General features: G+C 40.5%; 1 pseudogene across 1 annotated transcript in view; it reads left to right on the top strand.

Annotated features, from left to right (window-relative positions):
• LOC147004905 (protein DBF4 homolog A-like) overlaps positions 1-25861 on the top strand; it is a 115869-nt pseudogene extending 90008 nt beyond the window's left edge. The window contains exons 5-6 of the transcript XR_015046883.1: positions 21657-21781; positions 23315-25861. The product of XR_015046883.1 is annotated as a protein DBF4 homolog A-like (transcript). The remainder of the gene's footprint in view (positions 1-21656; positions 21782-23314) is intronic.
• Positions 25862-26120: the final 259 nt, after the last annotated feature.

Below are 26120 nucleotides of genomic sequence, written 5' to 3'. Positions count from 1 at the left end.
CTTTAGTAGGGAGTCCCTCTTTTTTTTTTTTTTTTTCCTCTAGTGTAAAGTTTCTCTGCCCAAAGAATAGATTTGCTATATATATCCACACAAAGTAACACCAACTAATTTTGTTTTGTATATAGGTCTAATATAGCAACAGGAGCTTTTCTAGTTTAATTTTGAAACCAATCTTTTCATTATGAAGTGTCTTCCAGTCTACTCTTGGCAATTTCTTTTTGTATCAGAGTACACTGTTGTTAGAGTAATTACAATCAAACAGGAAGTTACTTTAGCTAGCTTGAAATACCACACACACACACACACAATTCTCTTGATGTTACTCTAAGATATAATTATGTTCTCGTTCATTATTAAATTCTTGCTTTCCAGTGAGTATTATTATAAAATAAAAATATGTAGTAAAAACCGGAGAATCATTACCCTAGGAATTGAGCAGTTTGAATGTTTATAGGCATTTTGGATAGTAATTTATCAAGGGTCCAACTGGATTGGTGTTTGTTTGTTGGTTTGTTTTTAGAATTCTTGCATCAGTGCAATAAGAAAAGGCTTAGATGCAGGTGGACTTGATAATCCCAATAGGAAACTTTTACAAACTCAGACATGGTGAGTTTCAGAGGCTAGAACATTAACACTAGAGATTTATGTCAAAGGGAGAGAGCAGCTCAGTTTCTCAGCTGCTTTGCAATTCTTATTCCTTGTATAAATGTGAAGAGAGTTCTGGTCATCCATACAGCTATAGGAAAAAGAATTCTTTGGGGATTAAGTGAATTTCCTTTTCTATTGGACTAAAGCTCGGTAGCTGTAGGTTTCTCATCATGCATCAGTTGCCTTAATGGACTTATAGAGATTACGAGTCATCTTAAGTCTGTACTCTAAAGAAAATATATTGGTCCATTACCAGTTGATGCAGGTCAGGTATCATAGTGCTGGGTGTACGAAAAATAAAGCATGCAGAACATAATGCTGTTCTTGCCCTCATGAAACTTGTCTTTAAGGAGTTAAAGGTATCTTTTAATTATTTACCCCCCCATTTCCTGAAAATTATATATTTAGGAAGTGATTTAAAACAGACTGCACGTTGTTGTGTGTGTACTTTGTGGTAGGCTTGATCTCATCAGACTGGTGGGTCAGAGAAGATATGTTAATTCTTCAGTACTGATCCTGAATACAGGACCTTTCCTGAGTGTGATAGGCAGATCCTCTCCCAGTGAGCTGCACATCAGCCCCAAGGCGTGCTTCGTGAAATGATACTACATTCAGAGTTTGAATAATAAATATTTGGCAGGTGAGATGGAAACAAGGTTCTCTGGCAGTACAATTAGCATATTCCAAGGCCCCCCGAGACCTCGATGCAGGATGTCATAACATGTGAACAGAAAGAAATCAGAAGGGTGGGCAGTAAGCATAGAGCAGGAGGATCGGGAGGACTGGGTGGACCAGGAAGACCGGGAGGAGGAGGGATGCACATGGATCCATATGTGTCTCACTCTTCTAGCCCTCTTTATCTCAGGAAACATGAGATAAATGCCTCGGTCTCTGGAATGCTGAGTGTTAGACTGATGATCCCAAGGTATTCCACATCATAGAAGCATGTTGGATGAGGTATATTTTTGAGGACATGCTATCTTTCTCACTAAGTAAAAATTTACAAATGTCCTCAGTAATGTTAGCAGATGTGACCACCTCAAGGCAGATCTGTAGTTTGCAAGCATAAACACTCAGGCACTATGAATACTGTTAGCACAAGCTGGGTGAACCTTAGCTTCTGATTGTACCGGTTAATATCTGAGGCCCCAGACAATTTACTGATACCTGTGTGCTTTATTCTTCTTTTCTCCTACAAAAGAGGAAGCAAAGAGGCAAACAAAGCTCTGGCCGTGGAAAGAACACTATAAATGTCAGTGCGGGCTTAGGAGTAAGGCCAAGTCGCAGGGTGCAGAGGGTGTCTGGGCACATCTGTGGTGGCTTTTGACCATTTTAACTGTCAATTTCCAAACTTCTCATGACACAGGCATCAGGTCAGCCATGGCCGTTCCCTTTGCTTCGATGACCTGTGTATGTACCATCTCACTTAACGTGCATGCTTAGAATACATGCTAGTCCATGCCTGTGGAATGATACAGATAGACTGGATTGCCCATGTGCTAGAAGTGTGGTTTCTCCTGACCTCCAACAGTGTGGGTGAGCTACTGACCTTCTTTCCTGTCCCTTTTTTTTTAAAAGATATTTTCTTTATTTACATTTCAAATGTTATCCCCTTTCCTAGTTTCCCCTCCAAAAGTCCCCTATCCCTTTCCCCCTTCCCCATGCTCCCCAACCCACCCACTCCTGCTTCGTGGCCCTGGCATTCCCCTATACTGGGGCATAGAACCTTCACAGGACCAAGGGCCTCTCCTCCCATTCATAACTGACTAGGCCATCCTCTGCTACATATGCAGCTGTAGCCATGAGTCCCACCATGTGTTTTCTTTGATTGGTGGTTTTGGACATAGTACTACCAGAAGATCCAGCAATACCACTCCTAGGCATACCTAGAAGATGCTCCAACTTGTAATAAGGACACATGGTCCACTATGTTCATAGCAGCCTTATTTATAATAACCAGAATCTGGAAGTAACTCAGATGCCCCTAAACAGAGGAACGGATACAGAAAATGTACATTTACACAATGGCATACTACACAGCTATCAAAAACAATGAGTTTATGAAATTCTTAGGCAAATGGACGGATCTAGAGGATATCATCCTGAGTGAGATAACCCAATTACTTGTACCTCTTAAAGCTTATAGGAGAGTGATACAGTGCCTGCTCCCCTCTTCTCCCCTCCCCTCTTTTACCCTTCCTTTTGTTTCATTCTTTCATAAGAAAAATAACTAACAGAAATCTTTTCTTTCTTTATTTTAGGGAAGCCTAATAAGCTTTCTTTTTCTATGTGTCTTTATCATCTTGTTCATATTCAAATACCTTATAAAGTATAAGGTTTCAAGTAATTTATATCTTTTATGCTAAACACTTCATGTATTGCAACACATTGAAATTTTGTTATTTATAAAATGATGCTATGGTGTGGTAGTTTCCTAGAAATAGTTATCATTTCATGGGTTTATAATTACATAGACAGTGTACCTGGCCCATGTCCATTTTCCATTCTCCCAATTTAGAAACATGGCTGAGCGGACCTGGTAAGAGCCATCTCTGCACTGCAGTAATTCATTACAGAGAAGCTCTTCATGGGAACCTAAAACATTCAGTAGCAGTATCAGGCAACTGAAGAAGAATTTCTCTTGATTTGGAATCTCTGTTTGACTTAATCATAGAACGGGAGAGCTGCTTGCTCATATTATTTAGTAAAACTGAATGAGGACTTATATGTGTGTATGTATGTGAGTGTGTATGTGTATATGCATGTGAGTGTGTATGTGTATATGTGTGTGAGTGTGTGGGCATGTGTATATGTGTGTGTGTATGTATATACATGTATGAGAGTATGTGTGTGAGTGTGTATATATGTAAATGTGTGTATGTGTATATGCATATATGTGAGTGTGTATGTGTGTGTATATGTGTGAGTATGTATGTGTGAATGTGTGTCAGTATGTATATGTGTGTTTGTATATATATATATATACACATACATATATGTGTATGAGTGTGTGTGTGTATATGTGTATTATATGCAGATGTGCTCAGAGGAATAGGGTTGATCTCAGTTGCTTCTTACCTTATACACTGAGCTAGTATCTCTCACTTGAGCTCTGTAGTCATGTGATTTCACATCACTGTATTGACATGGGTCCTGGGATGTGAACTTCTGTCCTCAGGCCTGTGCATCAAACATTACTGCTGAGCTATCTCCCCAGGCCCTAGCTGAGAATTGCATTTTCCTTCTTAAAGATTCATTAGTTTGTTTTGTTCATTATGCATGTGTGTATGTGTATGTGTGTTACCTGGGTGGGTGCACAGGCCCAGGGAGCTCTGAGGGTGACAACTGGAGTTACAAGTAGTTGTGAGCTACCTGACTCGGGAGAGTAAGAGTGGGGCTGGGAACCAAACTCAAGTCCTCTGCAGGAGAAGGAAGAGCTCTTCTGGTTTGTTTGTTTTGTTAAGACAACAGTTTTTATTCCCTGTACAGTATTCCACTCAGATGAAACCAGCAGGCTACATGCTGCTCAAGAACAGCCCCCGAGAGTCTGGAAGGTACACCACGCCTCAGTTCTCTTTCTGTCTTCTGTATACAGTCAGCAATGTCCATTCCCAATCAGATCTCAGACCAATATGGCAGGTAGGCAATGGGGTTCCGACAGAAGGGAGCTATAGCAGCTAACCTTCCAGAGTCCCATCACCCCAGTCAGTGTTACAGTTCTCCTCAAAAGGTCTCCAAGACAAGAGAGGAAAAAGAAAAAGAACATGAAAATAAAATCCTAGGCCAACAGCCAGAGGAAGCTTGGAATAGGAAGGAAACCAAATGAATGAATGAATGAATGAATGATCATCGACTTCCAGGCTAGAATGTGCCATCTATCAAAACCAAAATAGAACACCCAACAGATAAAATAACTTAAAGCCATTTTCTTTTAATTGCATCAACTCCAATCCTTCTGCAGGTTACCATGCTGACTGTACACACATATACAGTTTGTCTGGTTGTCGCATTGGTTGTGTGTCCTGTGTGAGAGCTTAGCTTTGACAGAGTTAAGTCTAAACAAAAAAGAAAGGCCAGTTCACTTGGGAGTTTTAATAAAGGAGGTAGAAAATGTGGCTCAGCAATTGGCCCTGTAGCCTCTTCCATGGCTCAGCAATTGTCCCTGTAGCCTCTTCCAAGGCACTGTTCATAGAAAGTGAGGGATGGGATCAAGGAAGAAGAGTAGGAAACCAAACCCAGGCAGATTTTATGTAAAAGCATTTGGTACCCATGGCTATCATGGTAGGTCAGCAGTGGTCTGGTCTCGGGATCCTGCTCTATGATATGGTCCAGAGATATTCTACAGCGATATCTAGGGTCAAGTGTTCTCCAGGCAGAGGGTCTCTTCGCAACATCAGCATCTCATTAGATGACAGCTGGCCCAAAGATGCTGGCACATGGGAGTGGCCGTTGAATTGTTTTGGTGTTTTCTTCATTAATGAGGCCTTGCCATGAGTTTCTGGAGAGCAACCTGTAGTCTTGGCCATAGCTAGATTGTTTCTTGGCCAAATGTAACCCAGCTCTGGTACTAGAAGTTTTATTTGGTGACAAGATAGTCCCAGTTAGGGCTTTCCCTGTTATTTGACAATTTCATTTAGATCCCTTTCATATATTTATATATTTTTAAAGCTTCTCCTATATTAGGTTTTCATGATGTCTATTTTTAAAAAGTGGCTATTATTCCAATGTGTAATATACCACATTTTTTTCATCAGTTCATCTGTCGAGGGACCTCTATGTTGTTTGTAATTTCTGGATGTTATAGAGCATCAATGAACATGGTTGAGCAAATGTGTCCATGGTAGGATGAAGTGTCCTTTTGGGAATATGCCCAGGAGTAGTATAGCTGGATCTTGAGGTGGATCGATTTCCATCTTTCTGGGAATCAGCCACACTGATTTCCATAGTGACTGTACAAGTTTGTGCTCCCAGTAGCAATGCATGAGTGATCCCTCACTCATGAGGGATCTCCAGCATGAGCTGTCATTTGTTTTATTGATCTTATCCATTCTGATGGGTATAAGATGAAATTTCGAAGAAGTTTTGATTTGCTTTTCCTGATGACTAAGGATGTCGAACAGTTAAGTGTTTCTCAGCCATTTGAGTTACCTCTTTTGCGATTCCCTGTGCCCCCTTTTTAATTGGGTTATTTGTTTTCTTGATCTCTAGTTATTTTTTGCCTTTGAGTTCCTTATTGACTGATGATAGCTGCATGTAATCATGATGTAAATGTTGTGTAATCAATATGTAACTATTAGATTACTGCAGACCAGAGATATAGCATATACAAAACCTTGACGGCAGTCCCGAGGACCAAAAGGCAATAAAAATATATTTAAAAATCCCCATTCTAAACAATAATATATTCTCTCTCTCTCTCTCTCTCTCTCTCTCTCTCTCTCTCTCTCTCTCTCTCTCTCTCTCTTCCCTCCCTCTCTCTTCCCCTCCCTCTCTCTCTCACTTTCTCTCTCTTTCTCTCTCTCTCTTTCTCTCTCTCTCTTTCCTTCTCTCCATTCCCCCTCCCTTTCTCTATCTCTCTCTCATTTGATACTGGTTCTTTCTATATAGTTCAGGCTGGCCTGAAACTTTTAATCCTCATGCTTTTGTACTGCTAAGTGCTGAGATTCCAAAAGCACATCTGGCTTTTGAATTAGTCATAACAAAGAATGAGATTCATACCTCAAGAGACATTTCAGCATCCCTCACTGGGAAATGTGACCAGACGATTCCTCAGCACTTCTGCATGATCTCTGTCCCTCTCCCCTTTTCTTCTCTCCCTCTCTCTCTCCCCATCTCCTTCACTCCTCTCTCCCTCTCTTTTACCTTTTCTTTCCCTTTTCCTCCTTCCTTCCCACTCCCATGTACAGACACACACACACACACACACACACACACACATACACATTTTTGTAAACTTCATCTTGTTGTGTTTTAGAATTCCCTGGTGGGGTTTCTTAAGTAGCTATGATGCCTGTTTTATTGATGAGCAACCTGAGATTCAGAGCATGTCTCTCTTTAAAAGAATGCTTGGGATTATGAATATGTATCAAGCATATACTTTGAAAAAGATATGGTCTGCCTGATTAAATAAGACAGAAACAGGCATGCAGGAAGAGAGATAAATATTTAAAAATTAAAATATCTAGAAGTTAGCAGGGAATAGTGAGAAGCTGTCTGAAAAAGCTTTGGGAGAATGAGACATTTCAAAAGCAGTGGCCTGTCTGAAGTTGAAAAATTACTGCATTTCCATTTGAAGACGCAGGGGGCAAATGGCTGTGATGCTGATGCTCTGTTCAGTGGGTTTCCTGCTTTGTGATTTTGTCCTTTTCTAATCCAGGCCACGTAAATTCCTTTTAGGTTATCATCTCAACTTGTTTATAATGAGTTGTCTTTTTCTTTTGAGATCGTGTGGACTAATAAAAGTTTCAGCACAACTTTAAATTTCAGAAATAAATGGTAGTTTTGAGTTTCCTACAATAAAATTTCAGTATTTTTTTTATCCAATTAAACCAATTAATAGATACAAAGATGCAGATTTTCTTTTAAATAGTATTAATTATTTAAAACTAAACATCTGCATGATTATGACTGTTAGTGTATTCAACAGTATGAAGTAAGTTTGAAGCACAATGGTTATTTCTTGAACAAATAACAGTGAGAAATAGCACTATGCCTGGCAGACAAAGTGCCCATCTCTGTGAGGAGACACTGGAATTTCTCCTTCCTGCAACATCTGACTTAGATTATTGGATATGATATATAATACTTCCATAGCAGCTGGTTCCTTAAAGTCACATGAAGGTCTAGAGAAACTTCAAACGTGGTTAGACTTGAGAAAGTTGGTGTGAAGTTGGTGAGTGTGATTGACACATGTGATTCTAATTTCATATACACACAGATACACACCATAGCATTTGTGTGGAAATCAGAGGACAACTTTTTTTTAAATTATTTATTTTCTTCATTTACATTTCCAATGCTATCCCAAAAGTCCCCCCATACCCTCCACCCCCACTTCCCTACCCACCCACTCTCACTGCTTGGCCCTGGCGTTCCCCTGTACTGAGGCAGATAAAGTTAGCAAGACCAATGGGCCTCTTAGAGCACTGATGGCCGACTAGGCCATCTTCTGATACATATGCAGCTAGAAACAGGAGATCTGGGGGCGGGGCGGGGTACTGGTTAGTTCATATTGTTGTTCCACCTATAGGGTTGCAGACCCCTTTAGCTCCTTGGGTGCTTTCTCTAGCTCCTCCATTGGGGGCCCTGTGATCCATCCAATAGCTGACTATGAGAATCCACTTCTGTGTTTGCTAGGCCCTGGCATAGCCTCACAGGAGACAGCTATATCTGGGTCCTTTCAGCAAAATCTTGCTAGTATATGAAATGGTGTCAGCATTTGGAGGCTGATTATGGGATGGATCCTCGGTTATGGCAGTCTCTGGATGGTCCATCCTTTCTTCTCAGCTCCAAACTTTGTCTCTGTAACTCCTTCCATGGGTGTTTTGTTCCCAATTCTAAGAAGGGGCAAAGTGTCCACACTTTGGTCTTCGTTCTTCTTGAGTTTCATGTGTTTTGCAGATTGTATCTGATATTTGGGTATTCTAAGTTTCTGGGCTAATATCCACCTATCAGTGAGTCATATCTTGTGAGATCTTTTGTGATTGGGTTACCTCACTCAGGATGAGGCCCTGCAGGTCCAGCCATTTGCCTAGGAATTTCATGAATTCATTCTTTTTAATAGCTGAGTATTACTCCATAGTGTAAATGTAGCACATTTTCTGTATCCATTTCTCCATTGAGGGGCATCTGGCTTCTTTCCAGCTTCTTTTGTTCCATACCCAATGTTGGGATGCCTGGATCTCAAGGAAGCCATGGTTTCATATTTTGAGCAATCTTTACACTGTGTGTAATTATGGTTGTATAGATGTTTGCTCTGCCAGCAGTGTGCAGGAGTTGCCAATTCACATGTACTCAACTTTTTTGTCTTTTTTTTTTTTCCCGAGGCAGGGTTCCTCTGGAAGATTTGTGAGGGCTTTAGGATCTCTTTCAGTGTGAATGTAGTAGTAATGATGCTTTGGAGACCCGCAGCAGAGCTGTAGGGCTAAGCTTTCTCTGTCCACTTTATATTTGCTTATGGATTCCAATGGACACTCATGGCTTATCAGTTCTGTTGCTACCTCTAACTTGATCAAACATATCTATTGGTCACGTGCAACAGGTCAGATCCTCTGGTCCTTGCTCTGCCTTCAGGACCATTGACTTCCGGCTGACAGGTAAACCTGGAGCCAGCCAGCTGAATTGACATTCTCACGGTGCATGAAGGTTCTCTAAAGTCTGCTGTTGCTTCTCACATTCCTTGGTAATCACCAGCACTCCATGGATCTTTGATCCAGGGGCTCTGAGTCCTGTGGAGAGGAATACACTGGGCCACGGCAATTGTGGGACTGGTGCCCAGCATGGGTGTCCCTACATGGCATGGGCAGAATGAACATAGGCAGAACGCCTTGCCAGAATTGGCATTCAGTCCTCAAGGAAAAACGTTTTCTTCCTTCCTTCCTTCCTTTTTTCCTTCCTTCCTTCCTTCCTCCCTCCCTCCCTCCCTCACTTTCTTCCTTTCTTTCTTTCTTTCTTTCTTTCTTTCTTTCTTTCTTTCTTTCTTTCTTTCTTTCTTTCTTTCCTTTCTTTCTCTTTCTTTCTTTCTTTCTTTCTTTCTTTCTTTCTTTCTTTCTCTTTCTTTCTTTCCTTCTTCCTTCCTTCCTTCCTTCCTTCCTTCCTTCCTTCCTCCCTCCCTCTCTCTCTCTCCCCCTCCCTCCCTCCCTCCTTCCTTCTCCCCCTTCCCTCCCCGTCTCTCTCCCTTCCTTCCATCCTTCCTTCCTTCCTTCCTTCCTTCCTCACTCCCTCCCTCCCCCCCTCTCTCTCTCCCTCCCTCCCTCCCTCCTTCCCTCCCTCCCTCCCTCCTCTCCCCCCTTCCCTCCCCCCCTCTCTCCCTTCCTTCCTTCCTTCCTCTCTCTCTCTCTTTCTCTCTCTCTCTCCCTCCCTCCCTCGCTCTCTCCCTCTCCCTCCTTCTCTCCCTCCTTCTCTCTTTCTTTCTTTCTTTCTTTCTTTCTTTCTTTCTTTCTTTCTTTCTTTCTTTCTTTCTTTCAACTAGTTCATTAATGGATGCGCAGCACATACACATGAGAGGTTCAGAGAATAACCTGAAGGGGAGGTTAGAATTTGCTCTTATTTAACATTGCAATCAAGAATATAAATTTGTGTAAAAATGACAAGTCAACGAGAAGGCACTTTGAGCTTCTGAGACAGCAAATTATAGGTAGACAAAAGGGGTAAAAAAACAAAAAAACAAAAAAAACAAAAAACAAACAAAAACAACAAAAACAAAAAACCAAGTTGAGTTAGTGCGGTAGGTGGGTCCTTCTGGTGCCTCCTGAGGAGGTTAAGTCCTGTGGAGTCTCAATGATTGACAGCTGTGGAAGAAAGAGCGCCACATCTACCTGTCCACATGACATCAGCACACAAGGCATGGCCAGAACCCCTTTGACATCTGCATTCTAATGGCCACAGACTCAAAATAATTTTACCAAGTTGGCCTACAAGCATGCCTTCTATTGTCCTTCGTTATTCTTGCAACTTTCTCTAGCTATCCTGGTGGAGTCACAGCTCTGCCACTCCACTGAAACCACCATTCTTCCTGAGATCTGAGCGAGCCTCCTGTGTCAGCCAGCACTGTACACACTTGAGCATTCATGCCTCATCCAGACCAAGAGCCTCACCTTTGTTCAGCTCCTGTTGTAAGACTCCGGGGAGCCTTAGCCTACCAGAGACCCCTGAGTGAACCACATGGAGCCTGGATGGATGCAAAAAGCAAGAGGAATTTATTGTTCCAGTGCACAGGGTTTATCCCAGACCTAAAGGAGAGGTGCCGACCCCCAGTGCCCATTCAGTGAGTTTTTATATTCCAGGGGCAGAATAAAGCATCAGCAGCTTTTCCTCTACTTTCAACCTGTGATTTCAACAGAGCCTCCCAATGGCAAAGTCACCTGGAATTCCTACCTGGCTCTGTGCTCTTCTGCTCTGGTCTGTATCTTCAGCACACTGCTCTCCACTCTCTGGTATCATCATCCTCCAGGGACCACAGTGCCTGCAAGAGCACTGGAAACACACAAAAGGAAGGGCCCTGTTAGGAGAAATCTCCAGGACCCATGCTGGTCTGTGCTGGCACAGGCCTTCAGGCTGATTCTTCCAGAGTAATCCATTGCTCCATTCACACACCCTTTTCTAGCACCCTTGCCCAGCCTCAGGACACTGTCTTCTGCTGTCAGCATGTCAGGACTCCACTTAGGAGGGAAGACAGGATTGGATTTTTCTCTAAGACAGTAGCTACATTGCCACCAAACCCCTGAGCATGGATGCTAGTAATTTGTTGAGGTAAGGGGACAGTTTTAAAAGTACAAAATAACCATGGGCTTTCCCACCTACACACCAGTTCCTGAATAATTACTTGGAGGCTTATTATTAATGTAAAAGGCCTAGGCCACAACTTAGGCTTGTTTCCTGTCTAGCTTGTAACATGTTTAACCCACTAAAACTATACTATATCTGCCAAGAGGCAAATGACCTCTCCTTGATTTCCTGTGTCAATCTTCCTTGGAGTTTGTCCAGAATAAATCTCCCACTTCTGACTATCTCCTGTAGTTCCAATCGCTCTACTGGAACTCCTCCCCCCTCCCCCCCTCGATTTCCTGGCCTTTGCTAATAAGTTTAACTCCCTGCACACAGGGTGACTCACAGCAGCTCTAATTTCAGCTCCATGTATACATCACCTCTGTCCTCCGTGGCTACTTTTACTCACATGCATTTGAAAAAGTTGCATCTCCGACATTTATGGTAACACCACCTTTGGCTGTCTATAGAATTCCACAAAGGAATCTGATGGAGAGTACAAGCCATGAGACTCAGAAGACAAAACCCATACCTTAATAGCAATAATTGTAACCAAGTAGATTTCTTTATGGTGTGCTCTAGAGATAATCTCTTGTGTACTGTCTGGAGGTAATATATGTCAATTAAAAGATGCTGCTGTGAGTCTCATCAGCCAGTGCCTAACTCTGTGATGAGGGTAGACCAAGTTACCATAATCATAGAAAGATAACAACTGTATCAATGAAATAAATTATTAATTTTTCCAATGTCAGAAGGTGATAGACAATTATTTTTGGTTATAGACTGACTTCTTTTTTTTTCTTTTTTTAATTAGATATTTTCTTCATTTACATTTCAAATGCTATCCCCAAAGCCCCCTATACCCTCCCCACGACCTGCTCCCCAACCCACCCACTCCTGCTTCCTGACCCTGGCATTCCCCTGTACTGGGGCATATAATCTTTGCAAGACCAAGGACCTCTCCTCCCATTGATGGCTGACTAGGCCATCCTCTGCTACATATGCCACTAGAGACACAGCTCTGGTGGTACTGGTTAGTTCATATTGTTGTTCCTCCTATAGGGTTGCAGACCCCTTTAGCTCTTTGGGTACTTTCTCTAGCTCCTTCATTAGGGGCCCTGTGTTTCATCCAATAGATGACTGTGAGCATCCACTTCTGTATTTGCCAAGCACTGGCATAACCTCACAAGAGATAGCTATATCAGGGTCCTTTCAGCAAAATCTTGCTGGCATATGCAATAGTGTTTGTGTTTGGTGGTTGTATATGGGATGGATCCCCCGGTGGGGCAGTCTCTGGATGGTCCTTCCTTCCTTCTCAGCTTTGAACTTTGTCTCTGTAACTCCTTCCATGGGTATTTTGTTCTCCATTCTAAGAAGGAGCAAGTGTCCACACTCTGGTCTTCCTTCTTCTTGAGTTTCATGTGTCTTGCAAATTGTATCTTGGATATTCTTAGTTTCTGGGCTAATATCCACTTATTAGTGAGTGCATGTATAGGCTGACTTCTAATTTCCCCAGGTCTCTAATAGAAGGCAAATGTTGTACAAAACACTCAAATGATTCCTTAAATGGAGCTCATATTTCCCTTCAGTCTAGTTTAGAAACCAAGAAGCTGAACAACCTCTTGTTTCAGCATCTTCATAATTCTTTGTGATGCCATAGTTAAGAGGTGATTGGGAAAGGGAAAGTTATTTGAATCCTAGTTATTCATCTGCTGCATTTTCTATTTGTGTATTTTTTATGTACAGATATAATCTCAGTTCTTAGCCCAGACTAGCATGGAATTTTTCTATGTAAACCTCAAATGGTGGTTAAAGGAAAATTGGGCACTTAATGTACAAGATTGTATCTAGATCTTTGTCTCTGACTGCATAAAAATCAACTCCAAATAGACTGAAGACCTTAAAGAAGATCTGATACTCTAAAATTGATATTAGAAAAGTAGGGGAAACAAACTAAGGTCATAGCATAAGTTAGCATTTGTGAATTGAACTGCATTTTTTCCAGGAAACATGGCAAACCATTGATAATTGAGTTGTCATAAGTGTCACCATAGGAAACAAGCTTGGACATTACCAAAGGACAAAATAATTTGCCAGCATGTGAAATGGAAACCCTAGCACAGTGCTGGCAGAGCAAACATCTACACAACCATCATAAGACCTCCTGTGGAGATTCCTCAAAATGTTAATGCATGTCTCCTGGGAGGCTCTTCCAGTGCCTGGAAAATACAGAAGTGGATGCTCACAGTCATCCATTGGATGGAGCATAAGGTCCCCAATGAAGGAGCCAGAGAAATACTCAGGGAGCTGAAGGGGACTGAAGCCCCAAAGCAGAACATCAATATGAACTAACCAGTCCCCTCAGAGCTCCTTGGACCTATACCACCAATCAAAGAAAACACATGGTGGAACTTGTGGCTCTGGCTATATTTGTAGCAGACGATGGCCTAGTTGGTCATCAATGAGAGGAGAGGCCCTTGGTTCTGCAAAGGCTCTATGCCATAATATAGGGGAATGCCAGGACCAGGAATGGGTTTGGGTGGGTTGGGGAGCAGGGGAAGGGAGGAGGGGATAAGGGATTTTCTGAGGGGAAACCAGGAAGGGGATAACATTTGAAATGTAAATAAAGGAAATATCTAATAAAAAAGAAAGGAGAGAGGGAAGGAAGGAAGGAAGGAAGGAAAGAAGGAAGGAAGGAAAAGAAAGAGAAAGAAAGAAAAAGAAAGAAAAAAGAAAGGAAGGGAGGAAGGAAGAGAGAGAAAGAAGGAAAGAAAGAAAAGAAAGAAAAGAAAGAAAAGAAAGAAAGAAAGAAAGAAAGAAAGAAAGAAAGAAAGAAAGAAAGAAAGAGAAACAAAGAAAAGAAAAGAAGAGAAAGGCAAGCTCTGGAGTCAACCAGTGTGCAGAGAACTGATACAGAACTCTACACAGTTCCACACAACACCAAGAAGATCTGCCAGATGGCACATGCTGGCTGCGGTTCCTCAGGAAGAGACACAAGCTTGTTTAGAGTTTCTTTCAACAGTGATTTGGTTTCAGGAAGCCAGGGCTCCTGTCATCTTGGAAACCTCTCCATCTCTAGTTCATGTGGCAGCACAAAGCATCCCTTCTGCCCTGAAGAAAGCTCTGCCATCTCAACAGGATATGAGTGGCTGGGCAGAAATACAAGCTGTGGGTTACCCAGATTTCAGGCTACAAAACACTGTTTTGTGAACAGAAGTCAGGACCCTGGTGAACATCTCCATACCCAGTTATAAAGAGATTTTGAAGACACTGAGATAGGACAACTGCAGAGGGAATTAGAACTCATATGAATTGATCCAAACCAAGTCCTTTCACAAGGTGGCTACTCTACCTCCACATGTCTATTGAGAGAGAATGTATTTGGGCTTTCAAATCCAGGAGGTGCAACCTGTCACAAAAGTACCAAGGATTCTGAGCAGGAGGGTCAGAAGTCGGTAGCCAGCCTAGGCTACATAGCAAGACTTTGTCTCATAAAAAATAAAGGAGAGAATTGTGCTTAACTTGAGTAGACTTGAAAGACATTAGGCTAAGAAAATAATCTACCAAATAGAGATCAATATTGCCTAATTGAAGCCTAAAACACAAATCTCCACTACTGATAAACAATAGCATGATGGAGAGATGTTTGCAGGATGCATTCTAGACAGTATGTAGGAGGAAGAGGGCAAATATGTAATGCACAGGGTGAAGACCACAGTGCATCATGAAGATCAGTGTGCTCTCACCACTGGAAAAGTGGTGCCTTTGGAAGACAGACATGTTAGCTTGTTCCAGTATGCAGACGTTTATATAGATATAAAATAGGACACGGTAACACACAGTTCAAACACAAAAAGTTTACTGTAGATTAAAAAAAAAATAGTCTGTGTATTCCGAGTTGTTTAAACCATACAATTTGTGTCCAGGTTCCAGCATCTGATACTCTTGGAGACACTTGTGCCTAAGCAGATCTTAAACCGAGATCTCTGGATATCCTCGATGGTTGATATTCACTCAGACACACAATGCCTAAAATCAGAAATCATTCACCCTTCAGTATCCAGGACCTTTTTAAAAAAATTATTATTAGATATTTTCTTCATTGACATTTCAAATGCTATACCCAAAGTCCCCTATACCCACCCGCAACCCTGCTCCCCAACCCACCCATCCCCACTTCCTGGCCCTGGCATTCCCCTGTAGTGGGGCATACGATCTTCACAAGACCAAGGCCTCTTCTCCTATTGATAGCAGACTAAGCCATCCTCTGCTACATATGCAACTAGAGACACAGCTTTCAGGGGTACTGGTTAGTCCATATTGTTTCTCCTATAGGGTTGCCGACCCCTTTAGCTCCTTGGGTACTTTTTCTAGCTCCTTCCTTAGGGGCCCTGTGTTCCATCCAATAGATGACTGTGAGCGTCCACTTCGGTATTTGCCAGGCATTGGCATAGACTCATAAGAGAGAGCTATATCAGGGTCCTTTAAGCAAGGTCTTTCTGACATATGCAATAGTGTCTGGGTTTGGTGGTTGTATATGGGATGGATCCATAGGTGGGGCACTCTCTGGATGGTCCCTCCAGGATCTTTTTTAAAGGCCATCTTCATGGTTCATTTCTGCAGGAGACCATAAACTACCCAAAGGAAAACCTTGCTGTCAGACCAGAGGGTCTTACTTGTTTTCTTTTCTTTTTTTTTTTTTTGATTTTTAATATTTTTATTACATATTTTCCTCAATTACATTTCCAATGCTATCCCAAAAGTCCCCCATAGCGCCCCCAACTTCCCTACCCACCCATTCCCATTCTTTTGGCCCTGGCATTCCCCTATATTGGGGCATATAAAGTTTGCAAGTCCAATGGGCCTCTCTTTCCATTGATGGCCGACTAGGCCATCTTTCGATACATATGCAGCTAGAGACAAGAGCTACGGGGTTCTGGTTAGTACATCATGTTGTTCCAACAATAGGGTTGCAGATCCCTTTAGCTCCTTGGGTACTTTCTCTAGCTTCTCCATTGGGAGCCCTGTGATACATCCAATAGCTGACTGTGAACATCCACTCCTGTGTTTGCTAGGCCCCGGCATCGTCTCACAAGAGACAGCTATATTTGGGTCCTTTCAGCAAAATCTTGCTAGTGTATGCAATGGTGTCAGTGTTTAGAAGCTGCTTATGGGATGGATCCCTGGATACGGCAGTCTCTAAATGGTCCATCCTTTCATCACAGCTACGAACTTTGTCTCTGTAACTCCTTCCCTGGGTGTTTTGTTCCCAATTCTAAGAAGGTGCACAGTGTCCACACTTTGGTCTTCATTCTTCTTGAGTTTCATGCGTTTAGCAAATTGTATCTTATATCTTGGGTATCCTAAGTTTTGGGCTAATATCCACTTATCAGTGAATACATATTGTGTGAGTTCTTTTGTGATTGTGTTATTTCACTCAAGATGATGCCCTCCAGGTCCATCCATTTGGCTAGGAATTTCATAAATTCATTCTTTTTAATAGCTGAGTAGTACTCCAGGAAATAATCAAACTCAGGGGCGAAATCAACCAAGTGGAAACAAGAAAAAATATTCAAAGAATCAACCAATCAAGGAGCTGGTTCTTTGAGAAAATCAACAAGATAGATAAACCCTTAGCCAGACTCACTAGAGGGCACAGGGAAAGCATCCTAATTAACAAAATCAGACATGAAAAAGGAGACATAACAACAGATCCTGAAGACATCCAAAACACCATCAGATCCTTCTACCAAAGGCTATACTCGACAAAACTAGAGAACCTGGATGAAATGGAGAAGTTTCTAGACAGATACCAGGTACCAAAGTTGAATCAAGATCAGGTTAATGATCTAAACAGCCCTATATCCCCCAAAGAAATAGAAGCCGTCATTAATAGTCTCCCAACTAAAAAAAGCCCAGGACCAGATGGGTTTAGTGCAGAGTTCTATCAGACCTTCAAAGAAGATCTAATCCCAGTTCTTCACAAACTATTCCACAAAATAGAAACAGAAGGTACTCTACCCAACTCATTCTATGAAGCCACAATTACTCTGATACCTAAACCACAAAAAGACCCAACAAAGATAGAAAACTTCAGACCAATATCCCTTATGAATATTGATGCAAAAATCCTCAATAACGTTCTTGCTAACCGAATCCAAGAACACATCAAAACAATCATCCATCCTGACCAAGTAGGTTTCATCCCAGGGATGCAGGGATGGTTCAATATACGGAAATCCATCAACGTAATCCAGTATAAAAACAAACTCAAAGACAAAAACCACATGGTCATCTCGTTAGATGCGGAAAAAGCATTTGACAAGATCCAACACCCATTCATGATAAAATTCTTGGAAAGATCAGGAATTCAAGGCCCATACCTAACCATAATAAAAGCAATCTACAGCAAACCAGTAGCCAACATCAAAGTAAATGGTGAGAAGCTTGAAGCAATCCCTCTAAAATCAGGGACTAGACAAGGCTGTCCACTTTCTCCATACCTATTCAACATTGTACTTGAAGTCCTAGCCAGAGCAATTCGACAACAAAAGGAGATCAAAGGGATACAAATTGGAAAAGATGAAGTCAAAATATCACTTTTTGCAGATGATATGATAGTATATATGAGTGACCCTAAAAATTCCACCAGAGAACTCCTAAGCCTGATAAACAGCTTCGGTGAAGTAGCTGGATATAAAATTAACTCAAACAAATCAATGGCCTTTCTCTACACAAAGAATAAACAGGCTGAGAAAGAAATTAGGGAAACAACACCCTTCTCAATAGTCACAAATAATATAAAATATCTTGGCGTGACTCTAACTAAGGAAGTGAAAGATCTGTATAATAAAAACTTCAAGTCTCTGAAGAAAGAAATTATAGAAGATCTCAGAAGATGGAAAGATCTCCCATGCTCATGGATTGGCAGGATCAACATTGTAAAAATGGCTATCTTGCCAAAAGCAATCTACAGATTCAATGCAATCCCCATCAAAATTCCAAATCAATTCTTCAACGAATTAGAAAGTGCAATCTGCAAATTCATCTGGAATAACAAAAAACCTAGGATAGCAAAAACTCTTCTCAAGGATAAAAGAACCTCTGGTGGAATCACCATGCCGGACCTAAAGCTCTACTACAGAGCAATTGTGATAAAAACTGCATGGTACTGGTATAGTGACAGACAAATAGACCAATGGAATAGAATTGAAGACCCAGAAATGAACCCACACACCTATGGTCACCTGATCTTCGACAAGGGAGCTAAAAACATCCAGTGGAAGAAAGACAGCATTTTCAACAAATGGTGCTGGCACAACTGGTTGTTAACATGTAGAAGAATGCGAATCGATCCATTCCTATCTCCTTGTACTAAGGTCAAGTCTAAGTGGATCAAGGATCTTCACATAAAACCAGAGACACTGAAACTTATAGAGGAGAAAGTGGGGAAAAGCCTTGAAGATATGGGCACAGGGGAAAAATTCCTGAATAGAACAGTAATGGCTTGTGCTGTAAGATCGAGAATTGACAAGTGGGACCTCATGAAACTACAAAGCTTCTGCAAGGCTAAAGAAACCATCAATAAGACAAAAAAACCACCAACAGATTGGGAAAGGATCTTCACCTATCCTAAATCAGATAAGGGACTAATATCCAATATATATAAAGAACTCAAGAAGGTGGACTCCAGAAAGTCAAATAACCCCATTAAAAAATGTGGCTCAGAACTGAACAAAGAATTCTCACCTGAGGAATACCGAATGGCAGAGAAGCACCTGAAAAAATGTTCAACATCCTTAATCATCAGGGAAATGCAAATCAAAACAACCCTGAGATTCCACCTCACACCAGTCAGAATGGCTAAGATCAAAAATTCAGGTGACAGCAGATGCTGGCGAGGATGTGGAGAAAGAGGAACACTCCTCCATTGTTGGTGGGATTGCAAGCTTGTACAACCACTCTGGAAATCAGTCTGGCGGTTCCTCAGAAAATTGGACATAGTACTACCGGAGGATCCAGCAATACCTCTCCTGGGCATATATCCAGAAGATGTCCCAACCGGTAAAATGGACACATGCTCCACTATGTTCATAGCAGCCCTATTTATGATAGCCAGAAGCTGGAAAGAACCCAGATGTCCCTCAACAGAGGAATGGATACAGAAATTATGGTACATTTACACAATGGAGTACTACTCAGCTATTAAAAAGAATGAATTTATGAAATTCCTAGCCAAATGGATGGACCTGGAGGGCATCATCTTGAGTGAAGTAACACAATCACAAAAGAACTCACACAATATGTATTCACTGATAAGTGGATATTAGCCCAAAACTTAGGATACCCAAGATATAAGATACAATTTGCTAAACGCATGAAACTCAAGAAGAATGAGGACCAAAGTGTGGACACTGTGCACCTTCTTAGAATTGGGAACAAAACACCCAGGGAAGGAGTTACAGAGACAAAGTTTGTAGCTGTGATGAAAGGATGGACCATTTAGAGACTGCTGTATCCAGGGATCCGTCCCATAATCAGCTTCTAAACGCTGACACCATTGCATACACTAGCAAGATTTTGCTGAAAGGACCCAAATATAGCTGTCTCTTGTGAGACGATGCCGGGGCCTAGCAAACACAGGAGTGGATGTTCACAGTCAGCTATTGGATGTATCACAGGGCTCCCAATGGAGAAGCTAGAGAAAGTACCCAAGGAGCTAAAGGGATCTGCAACCCTATTGTTGGAACAACATGATGTACTAACCAGAACCCCGGAGCTCTTGTCTCTAGCTGCATATGTATCGAAAGATGGCCTAGTCGGCCATCAATGGAAAGAGAGGCCCATTGGACTTGCAAACTTTATCTGCCCCAATATAGGGGAATGCCAGGGCCAAAAGAATGGGAATGGGTGGGTAGGGAAGTGGGGGGCGCTATGGGGGACTTTTGGGATAGTATTGGAAATGTAATTGAGGAAAATATGTAATAAAAATATAAAAAAAATAAATAAAATAAATTAAAGTTTGTAGATCAAAAAAAAATGTGAAACTTATTTGAGATGTTTTGTTTGTTTTTCTGAGGGTTTCCCTCTGCAGCTCTGGCTTCGGTGGAACTCACTCTGTAGATCAGGCTGGCCTCAAACAGATATACCTGCCCCTGCCTCTACCTCCCCAGTGCGCTGGGATTAAAGGTTTTGTGTGTGTGTGTGTGTGTGTGTGTGTGTGTGTGTGTGTGTGTGAGTGAGTGTGCGCGTGCCACCATACCCAGCTCTAGGCTCTATATAGGATATCCTGAATTTATTGACAAGACAATTAGCCTGGAGATCTCACCCTTTCAGAAGGAAGGTTGTTTCCTGTAAATTCTATACTATAAATTTGGTTTTTTTCATTTGGCACAGGGTCTTACTATTTAAACCAAATTCAGAGAAACCTACCTACCACTGCTTCCTCAGTACTAGGATTAAAGATGCCCTACCATGCCCAGTTTACTTTCCTTTTTATCACTCTGAGATTGAAAAACATTCCCTGCTGGGCTGTTGGGGAGCATGCCTTTAATCCCAGCTCTTGGCAGGCAGAGGAAGGCAGATTTCTGAGTTCTAGGCCTGCCTGGTCCTTAGAGTGAGTTTCAAGGCAGTCAGAGGTATACAGAGACACCCTGTCTGGAAAAACCAAAAGAAAAGAAAAAACACTCCCCTTTCCTCTGTTGCAATCAGTAGGTAATGAGGTAACTTGTTTGTTCGTACTTGGGTGTTTTCTTCAGTTATGAGTCTTTTTGTAATGTATATATTCTGTAGCATTTATCAAAGGTCTTGGTTTTTAAAGTTTAGTTTTTACTTTTTACATGTGTGTGTGTGTGAGTGTATGGCATACGAGTGGAGTCTAGAAGAAGCCATCAAATTACCCGAAACTGGAGTTACAAGTGATTGTGTGCTACCAGATTTGGGTACTAGGAACCACCTTCAAGTCTTGGAAGAGCGTTGCGTGCCTATAACAACTGAGCCAGCTTTCTAGCCCTTTAATTTGTTTTAAAACTCTTCTAGACTCTTGTATGTCTTAAATTTTTGTATATTAAGGTAAAGGATTTCATTTAGTTCTGTAAGCCCTACTTTGGGAATTATATACAATAGTAGTTGAAGTATGTTTTATAAAGTATTAATATATTACTGAATATATTGAAGGTAGTTCTTAACTTTATCTGTCTTGAGATCCTTTAAAAACAGTTTTTAAATGGAAATATAAATACATCATTTCCCTCTTCCCCACCCACCCTAATTATTGCCTCTTGCTGTCTCTCAAATACAAGGGTTCTTTTAAAAAAATTGTTTATATATATATAGTATATATATATATATATATATATATATATATAGTATATATATATATAATTCATATACACACACGTGTGTGTGTGTGTGTGTGAGCGAGAGAGAGAGATGTTATTTGGGTTTGGTATTTGATTTTTTGGTTTAATTCATATAATTATTGAATGTAATTTTAAGATGCTTTTGTTGTGGTTTTGTTTTAGCACCTTCTGAGTGAGAAACACAGGAACTTTGCACAGAGTAACCAGTATCAAGTTGTTGATGATATTGTATCTCAGTTAGTTTTCGATTTTGTGGAATATGGAAGAGACACACCTAAAAAGAAAAGGTAATTTGCCAAAGATACTGTTAAGCTATTTTATGGCACTCAGATTTAATATAATGTTTGTCTGCTCTTAGAAAGAGTACAGATTTTTTTCTAATGATGTAAATATTTTTTAGAACGAATACCTTCTTCCCTTCTTTTTCCTGCCACTAAAGGTACTTAGTCTCCCTCTAACATGGTTTTGAAAGGGAGCTCACAATTTTTTCTGTTAAGGTCAGTTATAGAGTCGATGTTTTAGGTTTTGTAAATTTGAAGAGCTCAGTGACTTCCAGTCAGCTGTGTTACTGAACACTGAGCATGGCTATTTTGCAGTGGAACATTACTTAAGAAAGTAAAGATATAGTAGCAGGCAGCATTGTAGCAGGCAGCATTGTCAACCTCTGGTGTCGAACCATGTGGTTTTCAATGTACTCAGTCTAAAAATGTTGATTAGGAATGCTTTTATATGGGTATACAGTAGGGTTGATAATTGGTCATCTGTTTTTGTCCTAGTCTTAGGGCATAACGATTAGAGGTGTGATAGTGAAGCACAACTCTGAAAAGCAAGTAGGGGGTGCTCTGTGTTTAGACCCTGGATCTCTGTAGGACTCTTGGTGGACATTATGGCTGACTACTAATGTGGCCATGTGCGACTCCTGTGAGGACTTAAAATGTTTTGAAAGTTTCAGGAAGGACCTGAACAATTTTTTATCTAGTTATTCCCTAATCATTTTATCAGTACAGCTTTTTTACTTCTTGTCAGTCTCCAGTTGGACTACTGTGACATTTTTGAACTCGAAATTTGTTAGAAGGAACTCTAGTCCCTATTTTGGTTTTACTTTGCTTTTTCGGGATCATACCTAAGGCCTCACCAATGAGGCACAAAGAGGGAATCTTTGGCATTGCTTAAACACTATATATAAGTAAAGGGAACTGCTCTGGTTGGAGAGACAGGTGGATTGTAGAGGGCTCACTGTTTCTTGTGATGTATAATGCAAAGTGTAATTGGGGACCTGATAACGTGTCATGTGTTTGCATAATTAGGATTGTTCAAGAGATTCTAAGATTCTACGTGAGGAAGACGTTTAGGTCAAAAATATGTTTGAAATTAAAGGGTTACTTTGTCGCCTTTACATGTGCAAAGATCTAGTTCACTTTGATATGAAATAGTTTAAATGGAAAATATGTTTCTGCTTTTAGTTTCAAACAAGTACTTTCTGAAACCAAACAAACATTAAAGCACTAGTATTTTTTAAAGATAACAACAAAATCAGGGTCAGATACAGATACTGTCATCTTTCTTTGGTTTATACAATTCATGCTGTTTTGTTTTTTTCATAATTAGTTCAAAGGGTATTGTTTATCTCAAGGAGGGAGCCGAATGAATGGGGAGGTGGTACCCTAGTTCAGTTTAGGTGATTGCTGTGTTTTACTTTAAAAACATCTAAAGTAAATATTACGATTTCTGTGTTAGGGTTATCCTAAGTCAGTTTCGTAAATAACTCATACATAGTTTTATTCATTTCTAAATTCTTGCGGTTTTTTTTCTTTATAAAGAATAAGATACAGTGTTGGGTCCCTTTCTTCTGTTTCTGCAAATGTCCTGAAAAACACTGCACCGAAGGAGAAGCCACTCTTGGAGCCCAATTTCCAGAAGGACGTGGGAGAAAGCAGTGGGCAACTATCAAGCAGAACTCTCAGTATGAAGAAACCCGGAAACCTGAAGAAAAGCCTGGGTTTGCTTCAGAGCCTACAACCTATTCTTCAGCTGGATTGAAAGGATGTGACCGGAAACCAGTGAGTGTGTTCAATGCCAGTGAGCCCGACCCAGAGCAGGAGTGTTCACAGCTACCTCTGCATGACAGCACACTGGAACACCAAGTGACTGTAGGTAGAAATGATGGAGAACAGAGAGTAGATGCCGCTCCAGGCGTGTCGCAGTTCTGTGGACAAGTTTCTCATCTCAGTACAGAAAGTAATCTACCCCAACCACAGTTAACTGTAGACATTACACAGCTTTCAGCAAAAGATCTGCAAGAAAAGGGCTTTCATGTTGTGATAGGTCATGCTTCTGACCTGGTGGCATTAAATACATCAAAAGAGCAGCTAACAATGAAGGGGAGAACTCCACCCTGTAGTCCCCAGGAGCCTCATGAGTGTGACGCTGGGAACATGGAGAATTTGCCTTGCGGTAAGATCCAGCGGAAAGTGAGAATGCTATTAGGCCAAAAAACAGCAAAGGCTGAACTGGGTGCTGAATTGGATAAAAAGAGAACTGAGTATCTTCCTGCACATGAAGACAGAACTTGTGGGTCACCAGTACAGTCTCTTTTGGACCTTTTTCAGACAAGTGAGGAGAAATCAGAATTTTTGGGTTTTACCAGCTACACTGAAAACAGTGGAATATGTGATGTTTTAGATATTTGGGAGGAAGAAAATTCAAGTAGCCTGTTGTCAACGTTTTTTTCTTCTCCTTCAACTTCTGCATTCGTTGGATTTTAGTATTTAATGTGCTTTTCAGAAGTGACAGCTCTATTCCTGAAGTTTTTATAAATACATATATAATTAGTTGTGGGGGGGGAGTTGTTTTGTTTTTGCAAACTTTGTTTATGGAGCCATCTGTAAATATTAACTAAGGTGGTATTTGTAATTTTTTACAGGATTGAGTAGCTGTTACGAATTATACAATAAAAACTTGTCACTTATTTTATATTCCTGAGAGTAAAAATGAATATCATTTGCTTTATCACTGAAAATAATTTCAAGTGAGATTTGAAACCTATCAAAAATTTATGCACTATATATTACATACTATTAACTATTGCCTATTAGCATAGATTTCTATGATCAACATGTTATGCTTAAAAAAAATTCAGGTAGAAAGGAAGAAAAAGAACGTACTAATTGGTATATTTGGATTCTGGCCATTACTAGAAACATTGGCTCTAGACACAGACTCAGCTGGATTCTGTTAGGATCCTGACCCTGCAGACTGAAGTTATTGCAGGGCTCAAAATAATCCCAAAAAAACCTTAAGGGGAAGGAATTTAAGTAATTCAGTTAATTGAGAATAATTTCTTTACAAATTGGTTTTTGTTTGGTACTAGATGATAAGAGATGTAGTGGATTGTTGGAATTCTTTTTAAATGCATGGGAGGAGTGACACAATCTGTCACTTGACTATTAAATAGAACAGGAAAATTTCTAAGTGTAAGATGAATGTCATCCTTTACCTTTGAGTATATGTGCATAGGAGTGGAACGATAGCCACTGAGGAGAGTTTTTCATGGTCTAAAGGATGATGCTATTAACTACTGTATAAAGATACAATGTCACTAAAACGTTGATTATCAGTATTCACTTAAAGTATTTTGTTACGTTTATTTATGTGAGTACTAGGGGTGGATGGATCACAGGCTATGTCATGGTTGTGGAAGTCGGAGGACTCCCCATGAAAATTCTTTCCTACCATGTAGGTCCTAGAGATCAGAGTCTCGTTGTCAGGTGTGATGGCAGGCCCCTATCTACTAGCCCTTCTCATGGGTCCAATAGTAGTAATTTTTTGAGACTAAGGCAAAATGTCAATAAACAACTTCCAGGGGCAAAAAAACACTGCAAATTGAAAAAAGACTGTTACTCTTAAAGTATCATACAACAAACAATTATTTGGGAATATAAAAAAATCTAGAAAGTTAGAAAATATGTAGGCTTTTTTAACCTTCATGTCTCCAAATGGATTTGTATCATTTTGCCTTAGTTGTATTTAATAAAAGCTGAATACTTCCAATAGTTTTAATTTTTAATTTGACTAGGTTTGAACTAAAATACTATTTAGAACATCTCCAAGACCTTCCTAATGAATACTGGGCCTTAAAGTTTAAATGTTTTATTACCCAAAACAGAGCAATAAATGATTTGTATGGGTTGGACAATGTGGAAGACACTCAGCCTAGGCACATAGATGAAAGAATTTTAACTAAGACTTAGGTCGTTCTCCTTCCCTCCCTCAGATCTTCTGATCTGGTTTCTAGATCCTTCAAGTATCCTTAAGCAGGATAGATAGTGTTAAGTCAATTTGACTAGTAAAAAATAACATGCTTTCAATTAAAGAAATCTTATTTAATATTTGAGAAATCAGTTTATTTCAATTTTGCTTTTTATAATTGTCAGCTCAGGCAAAAATACATACATACATACATACATACATACATACATGTAAAACAACTAACTGCATTAGTAGTTCTGTTCACTAAGTTGTAACGCTAATTTTCCAGTTTCATTCCTCAGGTCAAGTTTTCATTGATAACTAGTGAGTTTCTTTAAGTAAAATCTTTATTATTAATAAACATTTTATTTTTTGAGT

Source organism: Mus caroli, unplaced genomic scaffold (genome assembly GCF_978045245.1).
Source record: "Mus caroli unplaced genomic scaffold, Mus_caroli_1 scaffold_4, whole genome shotgun sequence".
Taxonomy (NCBI): Eukaryota; Metazoa; Chordata; class Mammalia; order Rodentia; family Muridae; genus Mus; species Mus caroli.
Note: the sequence above shows the minus strand (reverse complement) of the source record. Positions and strands in the feature narration are given on the sequence as shown.